At 44.4% G+C, this 21,861-nt stretch overlaps 1 long non-coding RNA gene across 1 annotated transcript; it reads right to left on the bottom strand.

The window, feature by feature from the left end:
- Positions 1-20,321: 20,321 nt before the first annotated feature.
- LOC135369268 (uncharacterized) lies at positions 20,322-20,676 on the bottom strand. The gene is made up of 5 exons (XR_010415040.1): positions 20,661-20,676; positions 20,576-20,605; positions 20,493-20,519; positions 20,408-20,434; positions 20,322-20,348 (listed from the first exon to the last, which is right to left on the bottom strand). It is a non-coding gene; the product is annotated as an uncharacterized LOC135369268 (long non-coding RNA).
- Positions 20,677-21,861: the final 1,185 nt, after the last annotated feature.

Raw genomic sequence — 21,861 nt, 5'->3', positions numbered from 1 at the left:
GAGCGTAAAAGAACCACCGCCCTAGTAAAGATGGTTGTTTAACAGTAACGGCGACCTCGCAAGCTGCTGCAAACTCACTTCTCCTGGTGAGATCTCTCTGCCAAATTCCGGTTCACGGCAAGATACCAGACTCACACGCACGGAACGTGGGTAGAATATCGTGGGCGTCAACATCCACTACACAGATGAACAGATACTCGACTGCCTTGCGTCAGAAGGGGTCACTGCAGTTCGTCGTCAATACAAACGCCATCGCGATGCCTGCGGTGCTCCCCAGAAGACTCCAACAGACAGTATGACCCACCTTCAAAGCCGAAGCAGATATGCCCGAGAGTGTCCACATAGGATTCTACACAAACAAAGTATGGGAGCACTTCTCTGTCACACAATGCTACAACTGCCAACGCTTTGGCCACGTGGCAAAATACTGCAGAAGCCCTCAGCGCTGCAGAACTTGCGCCGGGCCTCACGTACACGCTGACTGTACATTAAAACGTGAATCTAGATGCGCTAACTGTGATGGCTTACACCCAGCCACATTTACCGGATGCCCACGACGGCTGAATGCCTTAAAAGCTGTAAGAAACTCCGCCTACGAGGAGCGCCCTCCCCCTCGAAAATCGCCAGCCTTTCCAAACCCAAAGCTAGTACAGTGTCAACCACCAGCCACAGTGAACTCTAACCCGACTAGTGCCCCACCCCCGAAATCCCAAGAGAACTTCCCTCCACTTCCCAAGTCGGCAGTACCGAAACCCTCTGGACAGTAAAAAATGAAGACCCAAAACCGTACTGACTTTCTCATACCTTTTCCGAGAAAGCGGGGACTTGAAGACAGGGAGAGCGCAAAGGTAGCCTGGACGCAAGCTCCCAAAAATCCGAAGCCCAACGCCAAACCTGTGATCAGCGAGTCTCAAGCCGATGCCATACCTCCGTTCGTGCACATTAGTCCTTTTCCCTTTGCCGCCTTAGAGGCAGTAGTTGCGGCCCTGCCGAATGCACAAAATCTCCCGGAGGTGCGACACGTCCTGGCCTTTGAGCCACAGTTATACAAGCTTCTTCCCCAGCCTCATCATGGAAAATCCTACTAGGCTTTTCCCACTTACTACTATTGTCCTGCACTTGCTATCTTATAACGTCATGACAGCTAAACCTTTTTCTCCAAAAATACTACAATGGAACGCCAGAGGACTCTCAAACAAAACTGCAGACCTCTACGTACAAGTCACAAAAGAGCAATACGACGCTCTAATTAGATCTGAAAGCATGGTAGCAAGCAACTTCCGCTTGTCCCCATATGTCGCTTACCACGCCACAACAAACCAACAAGATGGACACTCTCGGGCATCGCTCTTCATTCACAGAAAATTGAGACAAGCCCCGGTTGACCTGTCACATCTCTGCACCACAAATATACAGGGTGTCCCAGAAAACGTGTCATTGAATTATAATAAAAAAACTACACCACCTAGAGTCATGCGGTCAATGGCAATGGGAATATTCGATTCCAGACTCCAATGGGCATCCCAAGTAGAAGCAATGGTCCAGAAATGCACTCCCCTGCTAAACATATACAGATGTCTTTGTGTGTAAAACCTGGGGAAACCACCCGCGACACATGATCACTCTATATAAGAGTTTCATCTTGAGTCGGCTGAATTATGCTACTCCGTTCATAAAACCTTCGATGCACGGTTGGCAATCACTGGAGCGTCTCCATCGTGCAGGCATCAAAATCGCACTGGGTCTCCCAAGATATTCCGAAATAGAAGCTACCCTCGTCGAGGCCGCCGAGATACCACTGAGTCTGCTCGCAGAAAGAACGGCACTCGCCATAATTGACAGAATCTACAATGCATCATCTGTTTGCAGGTACATCGATAGCCTATCAAAATGCTCGAGCACAAAGACCGGCTCCGTAACCAAGTTATAACTTGAAAAAGTCGCGATCACTCCGGCTCCATCACTGATTCAAACCCCACCCCCATGGAAGGAGTACATCCCAAAGTTATCCACCGAGATACCAGGCATCCGCAGCAAAAGGAGCACAGCGCCTTCTGTAATGCGGTCTATTGTTATTGGTCTCATAGATGAAAAGTTTGGTAATCACCTTCAGATATACACTGATGGGTCAATTGACAGTCTCAAACAGTAAAACAACCAGCTCCTACTTCATTCCCAAAACCGGCAACTGTTGGAAAGCTAAACTTCACTGTAGGTCACCCTCGTCCACTACGGCCGAATTATGCGCAATCCTAAACGCAGTAGCAGCACTGAAGTACGTCGACTGTGCAAAGGCAGTTATACTTACTGACTCATCAAGCGCATTAGACCAGATCAAAGACTTAGACCACTCATCTATTATGATCCGCTGTATCCGCATAGCCCTCTCGGACCTGAGACGGGATAGAAAGACATAGTTCTGCAATGGATTCCTTCCCATGTCCCGGATGTCCCGGCATTGAGGAAGCTGACCGCCTAGCAAACGAAGCCCATTCTCTTCCGGCTCCCACGTTTCCATCACCACCAAATCGAACCACTAAAGAATCAGCCAAGAGTTTAATATATACAGTTAGTCCGAGCACCAGGCTCACTCTGTCCAACGCACGCCCTTCACTCCGATCTCAAAGTTTCTCCAGGCTCACAACCACACTCCTACACCGCATACGTACAAACTCAATGTATTCGAACGTCGTACTCCACCGCCTGAAGACTACGCACGATCCAACATGCCCTTTCTGTCCGACATCCCTCGACACAATTGAACACATCCTTCTACAATGCCCTGCCTACAGTCAGGAAAGATCTAAGCATCTAGACCCCATCATCCGCAACGGCTCGCAAGTACATGACGTCATCTTTGGCGGCTCAACGCCGGAAGAAAGACGTTACCACGCGTCAAAACTGGCTTCCTTCCTGAGGGATACCAAGCTGATATACCGTCTCTAAGAACGCATCACAAGTGGCCCTTTCGCCGAGTACCCTTCAACACCTTAGTCGAGCATCCCCACAGTGATTTTTATTTTCATTTTCATTTTCTGGTGTTCTACCGCTCATCGCTCAACCCCTGATTGGACTTCACTGCAAATCCGATCCTACAGTCCTGTCTTTCCCGGTTATTTTTTTTCTTTTTTTTCTTTTTTAACGGACCTGCGTTAGTCGTGACGCTGCCCGCCTTGCGAGGCCGACTACGGCAAGCAGTTACACCACCACCACCACCAAGGCTTTTGGCTCCCGCGTCTCAAAATAGTTCCCCACAGTGTGAGGCTTTTTGTGGTGGGCTGGGAACGAGAGTACCGAGTCTGGACGAATCGTTTACTGTATTCTCCGCCGGCTATCAGGATTCTGTTGACACTGCAGTTAACATGGCAGTTAATGATTTGTTCTGCTGCTCGCCTGTCAAATTTGAGTATGTCGAACTCTGAATTCGTGTCGTGTCACCAAATGAGTTCCCGGTGTTGGTTCCAGCTATGGTGGACACCTGCTATATTATGAACATTGTCGCGAACTGCAGGGCTGCCTTGGTTGTGAAGTCGTAGAGTTGAAAAGTGATGATCGACGAAGAAGCCTGATTCCGATACCGTGTGGATGTGTTGTGTTTGTCCGTCTGTATGTGTTTGTGTGTGTTCCAGCCTCAGAGCCGTAGAATCGTGAAATCGGAACCTGCCTGTGCTTTTCCTTGTTAGCCTACGTTCTGATAAACGCAGGGAACGGGTACTGAACAGACTCTCGAAATGAATTTCTGCAAATAAGCTGCATATGAATGTGAAGAAATTGTTTGTTTGTTTGCAAGAAAAAACTATTTTCTCTCGGAAGAATAACTTGAGTCGGCAGAGGTGCCCTAATTTTTTGTAACCAGCATATGATAATCTCAAAGTGTAACGAAATAAGATTCTAATTTCAGGAACATCCACATTGATTCGCGCACCTTCCTAGACAACGATTTCCCATGCAAAAGCCGCAAAAGATGTATCCAGACATAATACTTCAAGCACTTTGTTTTCACTGGTCTTTGAATACCCTGGAACCTAAGAATGCCATTTTCTTAAATACTATGAAATTTTCTCACAGAAATTTTTGCATCTTTTTATTCACATAGATACACAGTGCAAATTCTGGTTATCAAATGTTGGAACTGAAGAAAACCAAGCGCAATAAGTAACTGAAATCAGAAGTGCGAGAAATGAATTGCACCCTCTGTTGTATTTGTTTGCCTTCCTTTCCCTGCTATGATCTTCACATTCAGAAATCCGGAAATACGTTTATTAGCAGGTCACTCTTTATGCCAAGCACCCACGCCAAGAAGAGGTCTAAAATTTACGGTACCAGCTACTTCATTGTATGGCACTCTTGCACCTATTTTTACAGCTTATAAATATTGTGCTGAAATATGAAATCTCTGTAAAACTTGCATCCTGCACGACATTACATTAAATGTGCTGCTTGCAGATCTGCAGCGTTGTTTCTTCCCCACGTTCAAGTGAAAAGGCAAAAAGAACCGCTCCGAGACTTACTCTCACACAACCATTATTTCGGGGCCATGTCCTCGCACTAAATGGTCACGAGCATACTTTTGAAACCTATAGAGGCGCATAGGGGAACCGACGTTGCATTTGCACCGACCTTCTATTTCCATAATTAAACGAGACATAATTAGTACATCCACTTCGGATGTAGAACATGTTGTCATCCCTTATAACTGCAAAAATATTATTTCTCTAAGAATAAAAAAAATCAGTCTATGAACACGGCATATGCACCGCACCTACTAGAAATTAACCAGTGCTTGCTGAAAATATACTGGTATTTGTGTTTTATGTGATGTATGGCCCACATTTTCTTTTTGACCAGCTATGCCAGTGTGAGAGCTCCTACGCCAGACTAGCTAATTCCTCCTCTTTGTCCTCCATGCGGTCACATATACGTTATGCTACAAGGAAGCTAGCCGATACCACAGTACCAAACAGGTGAACACATAGCAGAGTGAATACCAACCACCGTTATTGACTTAGTTTGCTTGGTCGATGGCAACTGAAGGTGGCATTTTTCTTTCCTCAGATTTTTTTTTCATTGGTTTGCTCCAGCTAAAAACAGAAGCCAATACACTGAGCAGCAGGGCATAATAAAACCCTCCATAAGCATCACTTAGCCTCTTTGGCTGTCTTTGGCAAGCATGGCTTTGCTTCCACAAGCATGACTTTGACATAATTGCTTTGTGCCGTGATAAAGGGTACTATGACTGTGTTCGCAGTACCATTTAAAACGTTGGCACCTATAGGGCTGGTAGTAGCTCATCAGCACCAAATGCTCATAACCTCCAAACGCTCATATGCACCGAAAAAAAGTTGGTGGTTTTGAGCGTTTGGTACAAATGAGCAGGAGGGGAGAAGCTGCTCATAAGCACCAAACGTCCAGAACATCCGAATGCTCATATGCACCGAAAGGCGGGAGACCACAAAGGCCGGGTCTTCCTCTCCCGCATTTGGGACAAGGTCATAGGGCGAGAAAGGTGGAATGAATGGCGACTACCAAGGCCGCTTAATGTGTCAGTTTGAAGTTTACGTAACAGCTTGGTCCTGCTTGTATGTAGTCAGAATTTTTATGGAAGTTTATTTTTATCTATCGTGAGTTAATGGGTGTTTGAACGCCGTAGTGTCCGCCCATTTGGTCTAACGCCGTTTGGTTAAATGACGTTTGATCGAAGGCGTTTGGTCGAACGCGTTTGATCGAACGCCGCTTCGTCGAAAACCGTTTGATCGAAAGCAGGGTTGTTCGAAGGGACTTCAAAACTGCATGCACTGTGTCATCCGCACCTCTTTTTCTGTAACTTTTGAATCGAGCATACGGAGCTGGCAGTCAGGGTACTCTGCTTTTTTAATTTTTATTATTACTATTTCTTTTTCTTTTCTTGTTTTTTTTTTTTTCTTTGCAGGGAGACCGCTGGTTACTTGCAGACGTTTGTAATTTATGAACCAGTCGGACACATGTTGAAGAAAGTTGTCCCAGGTTGGGGGCAGCCGATAGTCTGTGTTTCTTCTGAGCACCCTTCTCATTGCTGGTGCCATATTTAAAGGGAACGGTCTGAAACGGGATAGCCATATGTGCGCGAAAGCCACTCGAAGTCTGTGGATGCTAAGAAGGAAATTTCGCCATGGCACAACGAACGATATTAAATTAACAGCATATAAAACCTTAGTTCAACCTCGTTTAGTGTATGCATCTGCAATCTGGATCACTACACATGCACGCTATCCGAAAAAATAAAGAAAGCACAAAGATCTGCTGCCCTGCTTATCTTGTCTAGGTTTCGAAGGACTTCTTCGGTTACATGTCTGTTGCAAGAACTAAATTTAGATTCACCTGTACATTGGCGAAAAGTAAATAAACTAAAACTGTTCTTTCTCCTATACAATGGTCAGTCGATTTTCAGAAACAATAATACATTGTTAAAATTTATCCACATTCAACAGGAATAAATAATCGAAAAATGTCATTAATTTATTTTTATTTATTTGCCAAGAACGTTTAATGCTTGAAATCAATTATTATTTGACAAAGTGGGTTAGCATGAGGAATGCGTTTACGAGCAAACGGGTTACACACAGTTAAATGTTGCTTAGGATAACGGCATTTGGAACTCCGGCGTTCAACACTCGAAGTGAAGCAATAAAAAATCGATCAAACGACCGAAACAGAAATGAGTTGAAAACCAATCATCCAAAGAACCAAGCCAGTCATCTTCCAGACAGAAGGTAGAATAACTGTAGGAGCGATAATGTGTAGAGCATGTTGGATGGAGTTTCGGAAAAAAATAGCCCCGGAAAAGTTCGTCCCGGAAAAATTGGTCCCTGGTTGCGTGGCGGAAGAAATGGTCCCGCGCGGTTCCGTGCGCCCAAAAATACAGGAGCGTCGTTGTGGACATCTGATAAACCGAATCATAGCCAATCAAGTGCTATCATTCGCACTCCTCATTTGTTCGAAATTGGAAGACATGCTTTTTTGAATTAACAGTAATCTTAATGAACAATAAATGCTGCACGCCATTTAATGAGGAACATAAAAGCGGTTCCATTTGCTGCACCGCTTGTATTGTACAAATTGCGTCTGTTCTTTCTGTTCCTCTCTTTAATTTTCGGAGTACAGACAACGCGACAAGAGTATGAAGCAGTTCTGCAATGTCTGCTACCTTCTCCTAAAAGTGAAAAAATAAATAAAGAAATAAATAAAAAGGAAGAGTCGTCTTTCTGCAGAACGAAAATTCAAATCTCAGTTCTTATTCTCACTGATCAGACCATATCTTCTGTTTTGTCGACCAACTCGTGGAGTGGTAAAAGTTGTTTGGATTTCTGTAAAACGCTAACAACTTCGGGCAGTGTCAATGGGAACTTGAACTGGAGAATCGCAGCAAAAATTTTGAAGTAAAAATGGTAGACATCGATGCCAGCGAACTTATAATGGAATATCCTTTCGTGTCATTGAGAAAAAGAGAGGACGCCAAACAAAGAGACGCCAAACAATTTTTAACGTACACATACAAGAAAGCCTCCAGGAGATCAAGAATATCCTGCGCTCAATTAACCATAAGAGATGTCAGGCTTTCTGAGTTCGTAGTCAACCGAAAACATGATTATCATATATCTGGACTATGACGCATTGATTAACCAACTTGCGAAGAACAATGCTCGAAAGAAGGGTTTTGCGCAAATGTTCACTGCAGGCCTATGTATGCATAATATAAACCCTATGTAAATATCGTATTCCAGCTTTTGCACTGTAAGTGAACCCGGACATATGTTCGGAGGGGACCACGCTCTTTGTTGCTACAGCACTGGGAGCCGAGTGCCTTTCGACCTAGAGTCAAGTCTTTTGTCCTAGGCTGCCTCCATGTCTATGAAAATAAAGCTCAAATTGAAATCCATAAACGAGAAGGCGCTATTCGTTCTGGCTACATACAAGCAGGACCAAGCTGTTACATAAACTTCAAACTGACACATTAGGCGGCCTTGGTAATCGCCATTCATTCCACCTTTCTCACCCTATGATCTTGTTCCAAATGCGGCAGATTAAGACCCGGCCTTTGTGGTCGCCCGCCTTTCGGTGCATATGAGCATTCGGATGTTCTGGACGTTTGGTGCTTATGAGTAGGTTCTCCCCTCCTGCTCATTTCCACCAAGCGCTCAAAACCACCAACTTTTTTTCGGTTCATATGAGCGTTTTGAGGTTTTGAGCGTTTGGGGGTTATGAGCATTTGGTGCATATGAGGCACAACCTATAGGGCTAGCCCCCTATTGTGTGCAGATATTCTGATGTTTGCAGAGCTGTAAGCTGTTCTTCCGGGTGAAAGAAAGCTTGAAGCACGGTCCTTCAATACTCTTTCTGGTCAGGAAATACCGCTCGGATACAATACACTAGGTCACTTAGGTACAGTTGCTCCCGCTTGGGGCAGTCGCGTCGTTCGAGGGGAGACACCCTCGTGGAGCAGACGACGTTTCCGCAGCACTGCGTGTTTTTAGGGAATATTTGATAAGCTACTTTTTAGAGTTAATTTCTTGTTCATAGCAGAAACAATTAATTCTCCAAGCGATTCATAATTTGAGCCGGCACATTTCAGTTCAGTGGACGTAAATTTGCAGGTTTGCCGCGTATATCACAACTTTCGTTGTTGTCTTTCTTTGACACGGAAAATTTTAATTTAGCTCTCACTCGTGTGGCTCTCAATGATGGTCGAGAAACATATTATGGCATTTTGTTGCACAGTCACTCGGTCCAGTGATATATTGTAAGCTAATGACGCGTTCCGTAGTATTACGTGAGGGCGAAACTTTCCAAATGCGTGATTTTCTTGTTTTACTCGTAGCAGTTTGTTGTAACTTGAACAGAGATAGAATCACGAGATTATTCTATTTCAGCGCAGACAGATAAGACTTCAAATGAATATAGAAATGCTGTATTTTAATAATCTAAAATGAGCTCTGGCGGTATAAGGGCCCGGGGGGGGGGGGGATACACATAGAAATCGTATGGCTCGACCGTTCTCGACGAGGAAATATACTAATCTTCTTCTTCTTCTTTATATGTGGTGCAGTGCCATGCACAAGGTTTAACGTATCGTAGAGGGCAATTTTTACACACGTTGGGAAGCGGCGATGGGAAAACCGTTGTCAACGGTCACAACGAAGCCAGCAGGCACAATATTGGTGCCTCCTGAATGTAGTTTGGACGAATACTCTGTAATTACGTTGGAAACGGTATTTTCCTTTACCGATTCCAACAAGATTCAAGCCGGGTTATTAAATTAGCACGATAGAATTTCCTCTTGCTGAAGTGTGGCCTGATAGCGCTTTCCAACTATAGAATTTGGCTGACAAGATTCAGATGTCGAACTCAACGGCTACACTATCATCGCGATGTAGATAGCCTCGGCATATGAGTCAGATCAGTTCCAGAATATTTAAAATGGTGGAATGGAGTTTTATTTCGGAGGTCAGAAGGAAACTTTGGGATTGGCCAAAAAGTACATTTACGAACAACACGGTGGTATGTGGTAACAAAAAAAAAAAAAAGGAAAGAGATAAGCAGGGGGAAGGAGAGAAAATCTTTTGTGTTAGCCTTTCTCTTCAAATTCAGGATGACGACAAGGAAACTATATATTTTTAGCACTATATGCTGCTATGAATGGGCTCTGAGTCTGTATTTTATGGTCCGCAGAAGCTTTTGAGGCATTGCAGAAGCGGAAAGGGGAAAAAAAAGAAAGAAAAATGAATAGATAAAAAGAGAAAAGCATCATTCCTCCCTCTGCCTGCTTCCGGTGCAGCAAAAACTACTAGGTATGAGCGGACTTCGTTTACTGAGCCGACTTGGCATTACATCTTTCCCCCCAAGTTGCACACTAAGACTTGTTATTGTATTGATATCACGTTGAATGATATATCTTTGAAAATTTTACGGTTCTTAGTGCTTGATGCTACACATGTACACAGTAATCAATTTGAACGAGCTCAACAAACCACGCTCATCCCAGTACATCTCCAATAAGGCTATAGTGAATGTTTTCTGTTCATTCCCATAGACCAAGTCATCGCTGTTTTTTAGACAAAGAAAAAATACTTCCATTAAGTCCACGTCAAGTTAAAGATCCCCTTTCATGAAGAACATATAGCCATCACGAAATGCTGCACGCTCGAATCAGACGATCGAAGTCTCATTTGTATGTGTAGATCATTCTTGCATACAAACAGAGTGCAAAGATTGAAATTATCTTCAAGGATATTTAAAAAAGAACCTCTGCTTGCGCACTCAAAACGCAAGCACAAAGAAAGAAAAAGTGTACACGTCCAAACATCAATAGAAACACTATGCAAGCCATACGCGCAGGCACCAGCGGACACGAAAGTCTCCCCCCGAACGATCGCCGCGCCACCACGCGCCGCTCGGCCGCCGAAATGAAGTTCTCGCGCGAATTTCCTGACCAGAAAGAGTATTGAGGGACCGTGCTTGAAGACTGCATACGTTGTGGCTCATTGCCAAAGAGATACGGTTGGAGAAGAAATTACTGGACACACAGTGAGGCATGCTCCACCCAGGCCACAAGGAGGTGCAATTAATTTGAGCCACCTTCTGTTAATGCAGCAAAAACACCTATTTCGACTGAAAGAAAGACTGTGGGCTTTTTTTCTGTTGTGGTTGAAGGGCACACGAGATCATAATAAATTGTTTCCAAAAGCTGTTACGTCGCATTCTGACATGATCGGAGCCAATATTGTCAGCTGATGCTATAAGATCTACAGAAAACACATGCCAGCAGATTCTGAACATGCTATAGGAGAGGGTATGCCCTTGAAATGATGAGATTTGTTCACTTTCCAGATGACTTCAGGTATGTGAAAACAATCGTAAATGTTGACAAAGCTGTTATGAAGCAGCGACTGCAACTAATCTGTAGAACTGGGCAGAACAGTTGAATGCAAAATTTGTTCAAAGTGTGCTATAGCGTCATACCGATAGGATATGAATGAGCTGACAAAACATTTTTCTTACGTTAGAACAAATGCACCTGTAGGTTCTCAAAATGGAAAAGCAGAGCGTCGATTTTCGCAGGAGAGAGCCACATAGGTATCTCTTTTTCTTTTCCTTCCTAAATGGCCTCAACGGATGAACAAGCTGCAGCACATTATGGTGACAATTTTTTTAAAGAAAAATAAACCTGTAGATTGTCAATATGTTGCAGGAGAGGACTAGTTATACAAATAAGGGAAGATTTTTTTTTAGATGACCTGTATGTGAATATACTATCTAAAAAAAAGTAATTTTTTGCAAGTGCTAGATATTCTCAAACACATGGTTAAACAATGAATATAGATCAGCTTGATATTTTTATGTGAAGCTAATCACAAGCAATCAGTTACAAGCATAAATAATCGGGCTCCTTCAAGAATGCTAATTTGTCAGAAATTTATTGTAAACTTGACCCCAAATGTGCTCCGTTCTTGAGTGCTCACTACGTCGCAAGATTTATTCTCGTTCTACAAACCCTTCTGATGGCAGACCAGTGCTTCCCCTCTAACACCAGGCAAGGAAAGTGCACAAATGATGTATATGTAGATGTCAGAAGGAAGCTCGTAAGGGACAACTTCATATTTCGGCACAGTTTAATGTGCCCCCACTGTTCAAGAAAACAAAATGATGATTTACATTCGACATATGCATCGTCTAAAAAATGCGCACAATTTTTTTCAGTGATATGTAAGAGAGTCAAGCTACATCTCTGGCTCGTTTTGGCTGGAATAGCCAGGGTTGACAGTTACACAAGCTGATGTATGTCAGCATTGAAAATATAAAGGAAAAAAGGCAATTTAAAATGCCTCACTCAATTTACTACTTTTTATAGCTTACACCTTGACAGGTGTTTTTTTATCCTAAAATGGTTTCATTGCCAAAATCAACGAGAAAGACCGTCATCACATTAACAAATTTCAGCTGTATATAAAGTAATAACAAACATGTGCTTACTTTTTCTGCAATCAAGATGTGAATTACGTCGTTGAGTTGCAGACTTCAGTGAAAAATCACTGCTTGTGATGTCACTGCTGAGTGAGTACGGCACTGCTAGTGACGCAACATGTGATTCCAGTGTCTTTCACCCCACCCCACGTTATTTCATGAGCAATTAGCATCAGAATCAATGAGCTTGCATGATGCACTTATGAAGGGTAATTTCACGTGTGCCGATAAACATACTGCAGTGCTAATTTACAATGTGGGTGTGGAGCACACTCATATTCAGTATGCCATGTGAACTAGAGGAGCATTTTCTGCCACAAACATTAGATGAGCGAAGACCCCAAAAAATGTAAGCACTGTTTACGTGCATTTGACAACCTGCATTTTTATTACTGAGAGGCTCTCTTCGTAGCTAGAGGGAAAGGGTGCTGGCAATGTGGCACATGTTCATAAGATGTAGAACCAGAGACACTGAAAAAAATTGACAGCATATCATGATCTCAATCATGTCATTGTGTCCGTGTTTCTGTCTTCTGTTCTGCATTTGTTAATCTTTTTGTGTAGTTGCTGGATTTTAGCCCAACAGCAATAGAGAACATCCAGAACATGCAAGGCATACCGCGCATTCTCCGCATTCCTCATTCAAGTAACGTTGAAGAAGTAACCATGCGAAGAAACAATACAACAGTGAAGCTGGCTTCAGCACACTACAACATGTCACATGTAACAATATTGTCACGAAGCGAAATGGGCCGGCGAGTCTTCGAATAAACAGCAAACGGTTTATTAGACTATTTGGTAGCAAAAGCACAAGACTGATAGCTCTCTGAACACAACTGAGTCCAAAGAATCAATGCTCCAGCCTGGAGCGCACAAGCATTTAAGCGTCGCGCCGGAAAGTCTAGAAACTGCACGTGCGTTTGCCAGAGAGCAGGCGATGTGTCTGGAATCTTCTTGCTTCTTCTTCAGCACGCGCCGGGATGCGATGTACCGTTTCGTGCCTGCCCTGGAAGTTTCTCGAAGATGATTCGTGGCATTGCCCCTTCCGTAGACGTGGCATCGTCCCGATGCCAGAACCTGTGTCGGCTCATCGCATTTCGTTTGCACCCTGCGAAGCCTCGTAGCCAACGTCGTCGTCTTTAACATTGTCGTCGGCGCCGTTATCGATTAATGCAGTTATCTCGTGGTCGTCGATCAGTATTTGCAGGTCACTGATAAGGTTTTGAGCGTCGCGGCGGTCTGTATTGCTGTTCTTCGAGCTTGGTCGCGTCGTGAGTCAGCAGAAGCATGCTGCTGCCGTAGGGAGTCTTCAATTGCGGCTGGGTGACTACGCGCTGAAGGCGGAAGGCATCAGGTGAAAATCCGGGTAGACCCAGTCGTCGGTACGGGAAACGGCGGTAGACCCGGGTGGCTTCTTTACAGTGGTAGTAGAGCGGTCTCAAGTCTGACGTTCGCCGTACGTCTGTCTTGCGAGTTCCCTGTGCGCGTGGCTGGTAGCTGAGTGGTGCAGGTTGGGTGGGTCGCGAATGCGCCCAGCTGTTGCCGTGCCGCGCTGCTGATGGTAGCTGTCGTATTCATCTTCTTGCGGGTTGGGGGTCCCAATGGTCTGAATTCCGTTGGTAGACCACGCTGTCTTCGACTCAGTCGTTTCTGTTCTTCCAGGCCGTTGAGCAGGTGCCCCGCACCTCCACCAGAAATGTCACGAAGCGAAATGGGCCGGCGAGTCTTCGAATAAACAGCAAACGGTTTATTAGACTATATGGTAGCAAAAGCACGAGAGTGATAGCTCTCTGAACACAACTGAGTCCAAAGAATCAATGCTCCAGCCTGGAGCGCGCAAGCATTTAAGCGTCGCGCCGAAAAGTCTAGGAACTGCACGTGCGTTTGCCAGAGAGCAGGCGATGTGTCTGGAATCTTCTTGCATCTTCTTCAGCACGCGCCGGGATGCGATGTACCGTTTCGTGCCTGCCCTGGAAGTTTCTCGAAGATGATTCGTGGCAATATACAGTATGCCTCAGTGTTTCCCAAACCGTGTGTCAGGACCCCCATTGAGGCCGCGATAGCCCAAACAGGGCCAAGAGAAAGTAGATGAAGTGAGCGCAATATGCCACAAAACCAAGGAAATTATCTCTCTACGGCTGCATTATATTGAAGTTGTTTTACAAAAATGCAAGTTCAGTTCAGCGCAGAATCAGTCAGGAAACAAGCTAACTCGCAGCAATGCTTTCAATCAAGTGTGTCGCAGTATTCCTCACTGTATCATGACGAGACCCTGGACCTACATCAGACGCTACTTGCACGCACTAGTATAACATTCATATTTATTTATTTCGAGAACCCCAAGGGTCTGGAGGACATTACATGGGGGTGGGAACTGGGGCGTAAGATACATTTACAGCAACTTGATAGAAACAAACAACCAAGCAAAAAAGAACAACACAATTAGCAGTAAGTAAACAGGAAAATAAAGAAACGACGACAGTACGAACTTATATGATAAAACAAGTATTAAAGCGTGAAACAGGGAGTTCGTTCACATAAGTACAAATAATTAACAAATATGATAAGGGGGAGGTGAAACATTTCATAGCAACTGACATACAAGCGTGGTGGTCTTGTGGGTGTGGAGTGAACGGGAGAGGGTGTTACAAAATACTGTATGCTCGATCATAGTTGCGAGAGACGGGTTGCAGAATGTCATGAATTGAGTACGCATTTTTTAACAAATTGAAGTCCTAAACGATATCAGTATGAACGCGACCTACATTGATCTTTGTATACAATTTTACACAAGGACATGGTTTTTAAACAAGAGCCGACCAAACAAAAGGCCCTTCCGCAAGAAATTCTTTTGTGCAACAAGGTTCAAATACTAAACTGCTGTAAGCCCTCCAAATTAAGTTCGTCCTGCTAGCCAGCCAGGCCGGTGTTAAAAGAGTGTGCGACCGAGAGACGCACGGCACGTACTAATGAAGGAGACTCTCTCCTGTTGGTACGGCTGTATTATCAGTTACTAAGGTCACTTTACAATAAAAGAAATCGAGCTGATTACCTGTTACTTTCGACAACGCGAAAGCGGGTACCGCGTGTTTGAGCGCGCCCGCAGATCGTATCACCAGAAGCGCAACCGGAGCCATGTGCCCACCGCACGGCACAATGCTTGACTTGGATTGGATTAGATAGATGGCTTAGCATGGCTTGATAGGCGACAAAGCCAGTTGGGTTAGCCAGATGTGTATGCTAGTGCAAGCAAAGACTTCTGTTTTCTTACTGTTGTTCTTCAAAATGGGGGAAGAAATCGGAAGGGACGCACAGTGGCGCAGGAAGTTCAACATTTTGGCTTTTTGTAACAGAATGTAGCAGGACGTCGCGTGAGCGCATAAATGCGCAATAGACCTCTACCTGTTAGTAAACAAATGACGTCATAATGTTCGACAGCGCCACGAGTTTGGTAGAGTTGAACTACGTTCAAAGCTAGTGGCGAACAAGGTCGCGCCTGAAAGCCACGGTCTTGAGGGGATTACGATGGTCTCTGAAAGGGACGCCACCTTCGGTCCTACTTTCTTTCAGCGAACAATTGCTCATTCGTGGAACCCAGCTTTCCCCTTCCGATCTGTTTTGGTTTCGGTCTGTCTACCAACGTCATGATGACGTTTGGCGGGTAGAGGTTTATTGGCGCAGCAATCACACCCCTGACTATGTTGCCTCTAGGAAAATGTTCACTGAACCCATAATTTAATTCGACAGAGACAGCACCGATTAGTGACGACTGCACAGAGTATTGAGAGCAGACAGCGTCAGGTTAGCGGGCACATACAAAAAAAGGGGATATTGAACAACAGCACTGTCAGATCTGGAAAGGTAATGGTTTTTGTCTGCCTAAAATGAGATCGTATAGCTGTAGCTGAGCTGAAGCGCCGATAAGTGGCTCACAGGACAGGCGTTATATTCGTCACCTTCTTTCCATGACTCTGAAAGCAATTATAAAAATAATAAAGAGGCACTCTTGCCAACAACGTATCCAAACGATTGAATCTGAACACATACCCCTGCTGGAAATAGTAGGTACGATCTCATTCATTTCTTCGCGAAATTTTAATGAGATTCAATGAGAAATCAGACTGACAATTCGTTCAGCGTTTGAAATCCGACTCTTCCTCATTGACTGAATTGGAAGTTAAGCAGGGAAGCTGCCTTCGTGGAACCCGGCTCCACCGTGTTGTGTGGCGAAGACCACATCAACGAATCAAGGAACCAATTCAACGAATTGGTTTAGTGGGCGTCAATGAGAAATGTTGATTTCCAATTGACTTAATGGGAACCCAAGTGTTCTGTATTACAGACTGCGCCAATAGAAGGAACGAGGAACTGGCCAAATGCGTATCAATGAGAAAATGCTTTCCAATTGGATTAATGGGATCCAACATGTTGCGTTACCGCCACTACAATAATGGAGAAGTCAGTTGCTAATGGAACGAGCGTAATGGTGACCAACGGTACATCATCACTCTCAAATTAAGTAATAATATTTGATTGGGAAGAACGCTGTACATTCGTGTTGAGGATGAACTAATTTGAACCAATTCAAACAAATGAAATTCCAGGACACAAACCGCATAAAAAATATTACAAGTGAAATTTGAATAAAAATTTGAAATTAAAATTTATTCTGAACAAATCGACTGAGGAGGCGAACGGACCGTCGGCTGCGATGTCGCCAAGAGTCGTAATAAATTTCCCTGCCGCACCACATAGTGGCTCGTGCCAGCTGAAAATAGTTCGCGTTATTTCAAATGTTTGTGAACATATGCTCAGAAGTACATGTGCCGTGGTACCACTTGGGTCATTCCACAAGAAGCGATCCAATCGCGTGACTCGACCATCACGAATTTTGACACTATTTTTTTCTCAGATTAGTATCATGGAGATAGAGATACCCAAATAATATTTTTGCCGGATTCGGTATCGTTGAAGCGAAGGGCGGCATTGACAGTCAATTCCTGCCCTAAAAGTGGGGTGCATATGAGTAACTCCCCAGGAGAAACGGCTGAAGATATTAGGGTCTGGTCACCGTCAGGGAGTACAGGAAGTATGTTTCTTTCATTTTGGATGAAAAACATCCAAGACGTAAGCGTATCGGGCTGGGGGCCTAGATGTATACATTTTCACCAGAACTTCCGCATTTTTTTCTGCTCACTAGGTCGAGGTTGGAAGGTGAAACTCGGTGAGCTTGTAGTTCGGGGAATGACAAACACGTGAGAAAAAAAAATCAAAATAAAAATCATTTTGCTAAGCGCAAGGAAAGGCTGCAAAATATTTAGCCGAATATGGCGATTTTACCAAAATTCGCAATATTGAACCGGGAAAAACGTGATGTGTGCATCGCGATTCTGTCTGCCTACAGAAAGATGGAAAAAACTAAAAGGCTTATTTTTGTTCTTTTTTAGTAGTGACTTTTTAAGCTTACTAGGTTCCGGAACTGCTCGCTCCCTTCTGACATGCGCAGAATCAGTTGCGCACTGTGAAATAGATGGCGTAGTTTATCTGCAATATTTTATTACACCAGCGACAGGAAACACAAATAGTTACCGCTTCTCACCAAGTCAAAATTTTCGATTCATAGCTGTTTCTCTTGAACAGGGCACACTTGGAAAGGCATTGAAAGGCATGCTGACTTTATAGGTATTTGCTTCACTAGAGAATGACGTCACGAGAACCTGGACCTCGTGTGTGGAGAGTGGTTGAAAGTAATGAAAATCTCGCGTGCCAGGGATGGCTTTGGCCCTCTCGTAACATCCTTTCAGCCTAGTCTGTTCTTCCAGTACTTCAGAGCAGGAGACCCACAGTAGGAAAATGTTGCGAAGATTCTCTGGAGGCCATAAAAATAGTTCCTGCGGGGTTAGAATTTGACGATCGAAGGGTCTTTGGAGACTGGCTTTTGATGCGAGTCCCTTTACTGTGCCTCCAATCCCGTCGCAAACACCTTTGTCTTGCGATGTTCCGCAAAGCTTCTACGTCGCATGAAGTCAGAAGTCTTCGTGATGAAAGCAGAGGTTGATGAAGTTTTGTTTGTTTTGTGTTTATGTTATGAGGCAGCTCCGTCCGAAAAGTAGTGCAACCTCTTAATATGCGGCTGAGCATCCAGGAAGTGTTGCAGGAAAACCTTCTGATATATGTGGACAGATGCTCTGTTGTGAGTGAGTGTGTCGGAGATGACGACAGAGGATGAATGTTGCAATTGGTCACCTGCTCCGTCTTTGAAGTATACTGCATGTGATGCGGCAGACTGTGAGTCAACCTACGTGACACCTGGTCAATTCACAGTGCCTTACATTCGCCCTCTTTCAAAAATACGACCAAAGCCGGAGGACACTTCAAAAGGAACTGCTCCCGTAACATTAAATCACGCAGCGACGTGAACTCCTTAGGTGTTTCAGGTGTCTCCACCCACTTATCGAAGAAGTGCGTGAGGCGTGCCCCAAACTGCTTGGCTGTCTCTTTCTTATCGGGCGTCGATGACCTGAACTTTTCCCGAAACCCTTCTGCGGTATATCGAAATGTCTCTAAGAGGGCATCTCGGACCTTCTCGTAATCGTTAGACTCTTGTGGCGACAGCCGTCCAAACACCGCCAGCGCTTCTCCCGCCAGAGATAAACTTAAGGCTGTTGCCCACTGCTCCTTGGGCCAACGCAGTCCTTCTGCCACTATTTCAAACCTATGTAAATATGCGTCTAGGTCATCCCTCTTTTCGTCAAAGACAGGCATCACTTTGTGCGAACCCGGTCGAAACCTCTCACTAGCTGTGCCGCTCGAGTCAGGGCCAACGGCTGCTGTGGCCTGATTCGCGGCTTGGACATGCAACGCGAGTACACGCTCCTCAGCTAGCAGTACTCGTTCGTCCAACTGCCTCTCTGCTGCTCGCGCAGCCCGCTCCTCTGCCCTCGTCTGTCTCTCCATTGCTCTCTGCTCCTCGACCCATTCCCTCAGCTCGTCGTCGTGTGGCACACCAGCAGCCAGAACTTCGTAGTGCAGACCCGCCGCCAGATCCAGGAACCCAGGACCAGGTGGACGTTCAAACCCAGAGCCAGGCGGTAGGAACCCTCAAGACGATGCCGACCGTCAGCCAGGAATCTTCCCTTCCAGAACACAATCGCCCGTGCACCTCTGTCCGTGCCCGTTACGTCACACTTTTCACACCTTGCGCGTTTTTCCCCGAGCTTCTTCTTTCCCCAGGGGTGACCACAACCATGACACTGCAATCGGGTGCAATGTGGCCCGCGACATATTGCAGTAAAATGATTACGGGGAATTTTGCGCTATATATGAGTAGTACTCGGTGCAGGATTAAATCGTCCAAGGATAGATTCGACCATCGCTAAGGTCTGATATCGGAGGATATTTGGAGCAGGATACTTTCCGCCCAAGGAGGAGCGCGAGCCAAGACCGCCCCCGCGCGTTTCGCGACCGCGCGTAGAGAGGGGTTTCCTTCTCGCGGGTTTCCTTCTCGCGTTTGAACATGCGTGAACATGCAAAATACATCTTATTCCCTTTCCACATCTTTTAATACATCCCCGAGCGGGGAGTTTTCCTACCGCACTTAACATAGCATACTTTCATCCTGAAGATTGATTGATTGATTGATTGATTGATGTGTTTAATGGCACAAAGGCAACAATACATGCAAGCAATAGACATACACATTTGTACAAGTGAAAAATATTTTATTAATGCCAATTAAAGTCAATGATGCTTAGTAATGCCAATTAAAGCCAATGGTGCTGGGGATTGCCAATTATGTTGCCAATCTGCGTGAAGGAGAAAACCCCAGCGGAAAAACCTTCACACCTGAAACAGAAGAAACATACAAGACAGTACACATTTTCTACAACAGAAAATATTGTTATTCCATATTTAGTAAATCAATTAATGATTGCAATAAACTTTCTCGAATAATGTCCCTAATGGCGTCCGGATCTGAAAGATAACATATAATCAGCATTTGCCACATTGCTTACCCAACCAGATGACTCACTGCAGCAGTAGCAGGAATGATCTGAAAGAGAACCTAAATATTAAGAACAACATCCACACTTCCATTCACATATACGTACAATGCATAGGGGGGGGGGGGGGGGGTAATCTGAAAACAAATGCAACAACTATTAATATCGGCTACATAAAAACGATATGCCACTGGAACTCTATATCCTGAAAGAGAATATTCACTAAATACATACACTGCATAGGGGGGCCCGGGTAGTCTGAAAACAAAGACAACAACTATTAATATCAAGCATGGTAACGAGGCCTATAACTATACTCACTGTCAGGAGGTGGTATCCAGTTAGTATCTAAAAAGATATTTGCAATTCAGATCAAGCATGGTAACGAGATCTATAACTATACTCACTGTCAGGAGGTGGTACCCGATGATCATCTAAAAGATATTTGCAATTAAGATCAGACATGGAAACAGGATCTATAACTATACTCACTGTCTGGTGGTGGTACCCTGTGATCATCTAAAAAGATATTTGCTATTAAGATCAAGTAATCAAAGTCATATGCTGGTACGTACTTTCATTTGATACCACACAAACTGATTCATCTGAAATGAAACTCATATATTAACATGAAATCTATGAAATGTCGCTAATACATACAGCTTGGTGGTGGCGACTCAGGTGCTGAAAAGAATGGAACTTTAGATACTTCTCGCTTTTCATATTCACCATTTCCTTACCGTCTTCGAAGTAAAACACAGGGCTCGACGTGAATACTGAGAAAGATAATATTCTTAAGAAAATGAACTTGATGAGAAAAACCACCAAAACTCACCACTATCATCATCATCTTCAAAACTCGAGAAAACTGAGAAAGACAACTTTCATAAGAAACCTAACTTTAAGGTAAAAACCATCAAAACTTACCACCATCGTTGGCCATATTGCTTCCAAGTGCTCTAGGAACCAAATCTTCATTTTTTAAAGCTGACGCATCCTCATTATCATATCACATCCTCTCCTACTTTGTATAAACAACTTTTAGCAACAAGATGGTGGGCTAGAGAAATCCACATGTAGCAAAAGTCTTTGTAAACAACCAATTGCAAACTAAGGAAAAACGCAACCAATAGGGAAAGTATGCACATCCTCTCCATCGGATTCCTTTTCAACATCCCCCTCACAGTCGACGATGGAAGCGCAGAAGTGCTACGCGGTCTCCGAGGACAATTGTATGTATAGAAAGTTTTCCCGTTTTTCCCTCTCTAAAATTGTGATTCTTTGTTAAGATTCTGATTGTCTCCTGACGGGGGATCTTCCTCTTGTGAAGACATTGAAGCCACCACACAGAACTTTCTTTATACAAAATGATGAGCATCTGCGACGCTGTCGTTGTGGTGGATTGTGGTCATCGAATCCATCTCATTGGCTAGACAATAACATCCGACCTTATCTCGGTTGCCATCCAAGCTCGGATCAACCATGAAGCCCAGTGAACGATTTGCTTTGACGGTACAATGGCTGATGTACAAGGATTTGATGAAATTAAACTCCTATGTGCACTGCAACGGGCCAGAGACTGATTTTCGTCTCATTATGCAAATTCTCCCGTTTCCGATGCGGACGAAACGAGGAAAGATTAGTCGAAGGCTCCAACGCTTCGTCGCCATCAAGTGTGACTTGTTGCGACGATATCGTCAGGGTGACAATATCTCTCCAGCCATACTTAATGCTGGACTCAAGCGACCAATAATTCGAAACTTTTACATCCAACACTCGGAATACATCGTGCGTCGCAAGAAAGATGGTTGTCGCAAGGTGTCGAGTCTGGACGACTATCTGAAAGAGGTCTGTACATTGA

Source organism: Ornithodoros turicata, chromosome 9, assembly GCF_037126465.1.
Source record: "Ornithodoros turicata isolate Travis chromosome 9, ASM3712646v1, whole genome shotgun sequence".
Classification (NCBI taxonomy): domain Eukaryota; kingdom Metazoa; phylum Arthropoda; class Arachnida; order Ixodida; family Argasidae; genus Ornithodoros; species Ornithodoros turicata.
This window is presented reverse-complemented; position numbering and strand designations above follow the sequence as displayed.